The following is a 7,855-nucleotide window of genomic DNA, read 5'->3' as shown; positions in this document are numbered from 1 at the left end:
TGAAGAAGAAGCTTATGATCCTGAGAACCCTGCAATAGCAAAGGTGAATTACTTACGTATACCTTATGGAAACACCTATAACTCATCATGGAAAAATCATCCAAATTTCTCATGGAAGGATCAAAAGCCTCAACAAGGCTTTAATAATGGTGGAAGAAACAGGTTTAGCAATAGCAAGCCTTTTCCATCATCAACTCAGCAACAGACAGAGAACTCTGAACAAAATACTTCTAATTTAACAAACTTAGTCTCTGATCTATCTAAGGCCACTGTAAGTTTCATGAATGAAACAAGATCTTTTATTAGAAATCTGGAAGCACAAGTGGGCCAACTGAGTAAAAGGATCACTGAAATCCCTCCTAGTACTCTCCCAAGCAATACAGAAGAGAACCCAAAAGGAGAGTGCAAGGCCATTGACATAAGCACCATGGCTGAACCCAAAAAAGGAGAGGAGGACGTAAATCCCGAGGAGGAAGACCTCCTGGGACGTCTAGTGACCAATAAGGAGCTTCCCTCTGAGGAACCAAAGGACTCTGAGGCTCATCTAGAGACCATAGAGATTCCATTGAACCTCCTTATGCCCTTCATGAGCTCTGATGAGTATTCCTCTTATGAAGAGAATGAGGATGTTACTGAAGAGCAAGCTGCCAAGTTCCTTGGTGCAATCATGAAGCTGAATGCCAAATTATTTGGTATTGATACTTGGATTTGCTCCAATGGTAGGGATGGAGATGCTTCTTCCATGTAAATTGGAATTAGGTGCAGTAAAGTCACCAAGCATCCTCCTTGCATTATTATTATTTTTGGCTGCCATATCCTCTTCTTGTTCGAAAATTCCTGTAAGGTTGTCTCTAGATTGTTGTATTTTAGCTTCTCTTAGTTTCCTCTTCAGAGTCCTTTCAGGTTCAGGGTCTGCTTCAACAAGAATGTTCTTGTCCTTGCTCCTGCTCATATGAAAAAGAAGGGAACAGAAAATAATAATAGGGATCCTCTTTGCCTCAGTAGAGAGAGGTTCCTTTGTGTGACTAGAAGAAGAATAGAATGTAATGTAAAGAAGAGAAGGGAGGAGAATCCAAACACAAGGGTGAGGATAAGAGTAGTGAATTGAGATGAAGAGAAGTGTTAGTAAATGAATAAATAAAAAGAAGGAGATGAGAGGTGAGAGGATTTTCGAAAATTAGAAATTAGAATTTAAAGTTAAATTTCGAAAATAGTTTTTGAAAAAGGGTTAATGATTTTCGAAAATTAAGAATGAAAAAAATTAAAATTAAAAATTGAAAACAATTAATTAATTAAAAAGAATTTTTGAAAAAGAAGGAGGTATTTTCGAAAATTAGAGAGGGAAAGTTAGTTAGGTAGTTTTGAAAGAGATAAGAAACAAACAAAAAGTTAATTAGTTAGTTGAAACAAATTTGAAAATCAATTTTGAAAAGATAAGAAGATAAGAAGTTACAAAAGATATTTTAAAATCAAATTTTTGAAAAAGATATGTTTTAAAAAGATATGAAAAAAAAAAGATAAGGTAAAAATATATTTTTGAAAAGATATGATTGAAATTAGTTTTGAAAAATATTTGATTTTTAAATTCACAATTAATGACTTGATTCACAAGAAATCACAAGATATGATTCTAGAACTTAAAGTTTGAATCTTTCTTAACAAGTAAGTAACAAACTTGAAATTTTTGAATCAAAAGATTAATTGTTGATGATATTTTCGAAAATATGATATAAAATTAAGAAAAAGATTTTTGAAAAATATTTTTAAAATTTTCAAAAATAAATAAGAAAAATGAGAAAGATATGATTTTTGAAAAAGATTTTGAAAAAGATAAGATTTTTAAATTGAAAATTTGATTTGACTCATAAGAAACAATTGAATTTTTAAAAATTTTTGAAAAAAGTCAATCCAAATTTTCGAAATTTATGAGAGAAAAAAGGAAAGATATTTTTTTTATTTTTTAAATTTTAATGATGAAAGAGAAAAACATGAAAAAGATTCAATGCATGAAAATTTTGGATTAAAACAATGAATGCATGCAAGAATGCTATGAATATTAAGATGAACACCAAGAACACTTTGAAGATCATGATGAACATCAAGAACATATTTTTGAAAATTTTTATATGCAAAGAAAAACATGCAAGACACCAAACTTAGAAATTTTTAATATTTAGACACTAAGAATTCAAGAATGCATATGAAAAACAACATACAACACAAAACAATATAATATGAAGATCAATCAAGAAGGGTTATCAAGAACAACTTGAAGATCATGATGAATGCAATGCATGAATGCAATTTTCGAAAAATGCAAGATGAGTATACAATTGACACCAAACTTAAAATTTGACTCAAGACTCAAACAAGAAACACAAAATATTTTTGGTTTTTATGATTTTATGATTTTTTTGTATTTTCTTTTAATTTTTTTTGAAAAACATATGGAAAAAGAAAATAAGAAATCCAAAATCTTTAAGAAGAATTCCAAGAATCTTTCAATATTAGCCCAAAGCTCCAATCAAAGGGTTGGACATGACTTAATAGCCAGTCAGCTTTAGGATGGAATTACATGCATTGTGGTGATTAGTTGAAGACCAATCCCAAAGCAGTTTGGATATGGCTTTACAGCCAGATAGGATTCAACATGTTACCATGAAACTCTAGAATTCATTCTTGAAAGTTTTGAAGCCATAGAATAATTTAAAAAAATTTTTTTCAAATATTAATTGGGAAAAACGAAAAAGAAGGAAATATTTTTGAAAAATTTTTGAAAATTTTTTTGAAAACAAAATGAGAAGAAAATTACCTAATCTGAGCAACAGGATGAATCGTCAGTTGTCCAAACTCAAACAATCCCCTTCAACGGCGCCAAAAACTTGGTATGCGAAATTGTTACTCTGAGGTTGTAAAATTTGTTGTTCGTTCTCTCCCTGGAAATGGCGCCAATAACTGGTGCACAATACCATGGTCCAAACATCACTTCACAACTTCGCACAACTAACTAGCAAGTGCACTGGGTCGTCCAAGTAATAAAACCTTACGTGAGTAAGGGTCGATCCCACGGAGATTGTTGGTATGAAGCAAGCTATGGTCACCTTGTAAATCTCAGTCAGGCGGATATCAAATAGTTATAGTATTTTCGAATAATAATAATAAATAAACAGAAAATAAAGATAGAAATACTTATGTAATTCATTGGTGAGAATTTCAGATAAGCGTATAGAGATGCTTTCGTTCCTCTGAATCTCTGCTTTCCCACTGTCTTCATCCAATAAGTCTCACTCCTCTCCATGGCAAGCTTTCTGTAAGGGCATCACCGTTGTCAATGACTACATCCCATCCTCTCTGTGAAAATGGTCCAAATGCTCTATTACGGCATGACTAATCATCCGGAGGTTTTCGATCATACTGGAATAGGATTTACTATCCTTTTGCGTCTGTCACTACGCCCAGCACTCGCGAGTTTGAAGTTCGTCACAGCCATCCCTTCCCAGATCCTACTCGGAATACCACAGACAAGGTTTAGACTTTCCGGATCTCAGGAATGGCCATCCATGGGTTCTAACTTATACCACGAAGATACTAATAACTCGGACTCGGTCCCCTGTATTAGATATCTAAGAGATATCCATTCAAGCTTGTTTGCATGTAAAACGGAAGTGTTTGTCAGGCATGCGTTCATGAGTGAGAATGATGATGAGCGTCACATAATCATCATATTCATCATGTTCTTGGGAACGAATGGATATCTTAGAGGCGGAATAAGTTGAATTGAATAGAAAAACAGTAGTACTTTGCATTAAATCATGAGGAACAGCAGAGCTCCACACCTTAATCTATGGAGTGCAGAAACTCTACCGTTTAAAAATATATAAGTGATAATGGTCCAGTCATGGCCGAATGGCCAGCCCCCAAACGTGATCAATATGATCCTAAGTTGAACTAAAAATCATAAGATGTCTAATACAATAGTAAAAAGTCCTATGTATACTAAACTAGTTACTAGGGTTTACAAAAGTAAGTAATTGATGCATAAATCCACTTCCGGGCCCACTTGGTGTGTGCTTGGGCTGAGCTTGAAGTTTACACGTGTAGAGGCTTCTTTTGGAGTTGAACGCCAAGTTGTAAATGTCTCATTTTAATGACTTTTCTCTTTAGTTTTTCAATTGTATTTTCTTTCCTTTTTGTAATTTTCATTTCTAGTAATAGGAGTAGTGTAAATACCCCTTAAAGAGTACTGAAGAGGGGGTTTTTGAGTAGCTTGTTAGCTTGGAACTTTTACTTTACACTTCACTTCATCTTCTTCCATCTCTTGTACTTTCTCTAAACTATGAGTAGCTAAACTCCCTCTCATTGGGGGAGGGAGCTCTATTATGCTTGATGGATTAATTGATAGTGAATTTCTTCTTCTCTTCATCTTTTCTTTGATTTTCTAGAAGGAATTTTGTTCTTCATGCTTAGTGTTCAATCATCTTGGAAAAGAGATTGAATGCAAGTTGGGTTTCATGGGAGCCTTGGAAAAGGAAACATGAAACCATGCTTGAAATCCCTTCTCACATTGAGTAGATCTGGATTTTGGGATTGGATATGGTGACATGAAATCTACCCAAATATTTGGATCTATGAGGATGTGTGGCAAAATCAGGGACCAAGCTTATCTCTCTTCATGAGCAATTAGACCAAGGAATTGGCTGATTATCAAGATTTGAAAGATTGAATCACCAAGGAATTGGGGTTCAATTAATCATGAGTGCCAAGAGGTCAATGAGCTGTATGTTTGAAGATGAGATGATCTAAATTTAATCCAAAGAGAGCAATATCTCCCAATCCCAATGAATCTTCCCTATTTTTATCTTCCCTATTCTTTATAGCTTTCTTTAATTTCTGCTATAACCCATTCTCCATTTATAATTCAGTCATTTATGTTCCTTCCATTTACTTTCATGTTCTTTACATTTCTGCACTTTATTGCTTTCCTTTATCTTTAAGTCATTTATAATTCTGCTATTTAGAATTTTGCACTCGACAATTCTTCTTGATTAGCTTGACTAAATCACCCAGTAACTAAAGTTGTTCAATCAATCAATCTCTGTGGGATTTGACCTCACTCATTGTGAGTTATTACTTGACGATAATGTGGTATACTTGCCAAAGACGGGTTCATTATAGTGATATAGTGAATTATCAGTCCATCAGTACGCACGCCCAGAAAGATTTTCAAGAAGTGTGCGTACGCATAGAGGTGCGCGTACGCACAGAGAGTAAAAATTTCCATTCTTCGTACATGCATAGATACGTGCAAACGCCCTAAATAGAATGCACCTTCCAGCGTGTGCGCGTGCACGTAGTTATGCGTACGCACAGCTTGCAAATTTCAAAGGGTGTGTGTGCACACCTGAGTGTGCTAGCGCTCCCAACAGTAGGCACCTCCCGGTGTCTGCGTGCGCACAAGAGTGTGCGTACGCAGGTTTTCAAAAATTCGCAGGGTGTTCGTGCGCACAACCCGTGCGCACAAGGTTGTGCGTACGCACAAGTCAGAAATAGCCACTTATCAGAGCACGCGCACAGCAGTGTGCGTGCGCACACAAACCAGAAATCATAAATTCTGCAACATCACAGAATTCAGATTTCTGACACAACTTCCAATTCAAAGCTCCTTAAATTATCTTTAATTTGATATAAAATTCATTAAATTTTAGAAACTACAGTTCAAGATATGATCCGTCAAATTTCGCCAAAAATCCATTTTTACCAAAGTTCACTAATTTCTCAAATCCTTAAAATTCATAACCAAAACCAAATCATAGCCACACCAAACACCAATTTACCTCATAACTTACCCTTTGTGTCACAATTCACCATTCATACCAAATTTGCACTCTCAATATACAATCCTCAACCCCAATTATCAAATATATCACACTAAAATCATTTCCCATCTAATACAATCATCCATCATTATTATATCAATAACAATCATCATAATCAATCTCAAACTTCAATATCATTTACCAACATCAACGACATTTATTCATCCAAATCATCAATTCATCATACATCATCAATCAACCAAGTTTCAACGATCAATTCAATCCAAACCTATCCTATGGGTCACTAGCCTAAGTGTCCAGAAATATTATATATTACATAGAGAAAACTGAAACCATACCTTGGCCAATTTTCAATATTTCAAAATCCCAAAATTGAGTCCAACTCAAGCCTCCAATCACCAACAATCAATCCAAAGCTCCAAATAAATGCCAACAATCATAGCTTCAAGCTATATACACACATAATTCATAACCAATCAACCTAGGATTCATCATAAACATAATTTCACAAGGTAAAGAGTTTTCTTACCTTTTTTGATGGTGTTTGGGGCACAAACCACCAATAGCCCAACCTTAGATATTACCTAATCAATTTAAAACACAAAAATTCACTCAAAACCATCACCCACATTTTCGGATTTTTAGGGCTGCATGAAGGAGAAGAAATTTCGAAATCTCACCTATAAAAGTTACATGAGAGTAACAGGCTTGGCGAGAGCTTCGTGTAGCCGCTGACGGCACCCAAATCAGAGCACCGTAGCTCGAGATATGATGGATTGAAGTTGTATGTGAATAGTAACTTTGGAAACCCTCACTCTCTTCTCACTTCAGCAGCTCTCCCTCTCTTATGTGTCTAATGAGCTGAAATGGGTGCCTTTAAGTGCTTATATATGTTGGGCTTGGACCCAACTTGGGTCCGATCCAATCCGTTAGCGTTTTTGGCCCGTTTGGCCCAATTTCGGCCCAAACCTTTAAAATTAATGTCCGGTTTCAACTTTAATTTATTTTCTAAGTTTTTCTACTTTTTTTATCATTTTCGCACAGTACGGGACAGATTTAAGCTGGTACTACCGGTTAATTTACCGGTACGTATTTTTTATGCAATTTTCCACAGAAAATTACATTTTCTAACTCAGAAAAATCTACTGAGTCTAAATATCATATTTAAATTTTCTAATTAATATTCTAAATTTTTAGATCCTATTTTGGAAAATTAAATTATTTTAATTAAGTGATTAATTAATTGCGGTTCTTAGAATTTCTTTTTATGTAATACATGTGTTTGAAAACAAACAATTCCAATGGCGGTTGGAAGGTTCGGAGGAGTTGGAAAGGGGAGTGTTAGATTAAAAGGAAGATCCTTAGTTAGTCGCCTAAATTTTTGGTTTAGTTGTGTTTTATAAGAGTGAATCCAATGCCAGAAGTTCTAGGATCACCTTTGGCTTTTCCGAGACCTTATATGTTAGTTATGTGGGTACAGTTACCATACTGAGAACCTCCGATTCTCATTCCATATATATCTTGTGGTTTTCGAACGCAGGACGTGAGGCACCTCGCTGAGGCATTTTGGAAGCTTCAGAAAGCAAAGGACTTTAGCCTTTTTGGATTCCATTTTAGTTTTGATATATATGTAGTTACTCTTATATCTCCACTGTATATGTATATTATGTTTTATCCCTCTTAGAGGTTGATTTGGAAAAAGAGATTCTGTAAAAAAATATTTTGGGTCTTTTTGGGGATTCTCATGTATATATGTATATATGTATATATGTTCTGGCCGATTTTAACTTCGCAAGCCAAGTCAGAAGCTTTGTTATATGTATCCTTGCAACTGTTCTCTTATGTATCTATAGTTCTTTGTTCTTAACTTATCCGGCTTATGATCACACTTATTCGTCGAGAGATATGCGCTTTTCTGTTTAACGCTTTTGTTTGACTTTTCTTCAAGGCTCCTAGATAAAACTCCTTTTCACTATATATATATATATATATATATATATATATATTTTTTTTTTTTA

This window comes from Arachis ipaensis, chromosome B09 (genome assembly GCF_000816755.2).
Source record: "Arachis ipaensis cultivar K30076 chromosome B09, Araip1.1, whole genome shotgun sequence".
NCBI lineage: Eukaryota > Viridiplantae > Streptophyta > Magnoliopsida > Fabales > Fabaceae > Arachis > Arachis ipaensis.
This window is presented reverse-complemented; position numbering follows the sequence as displayed.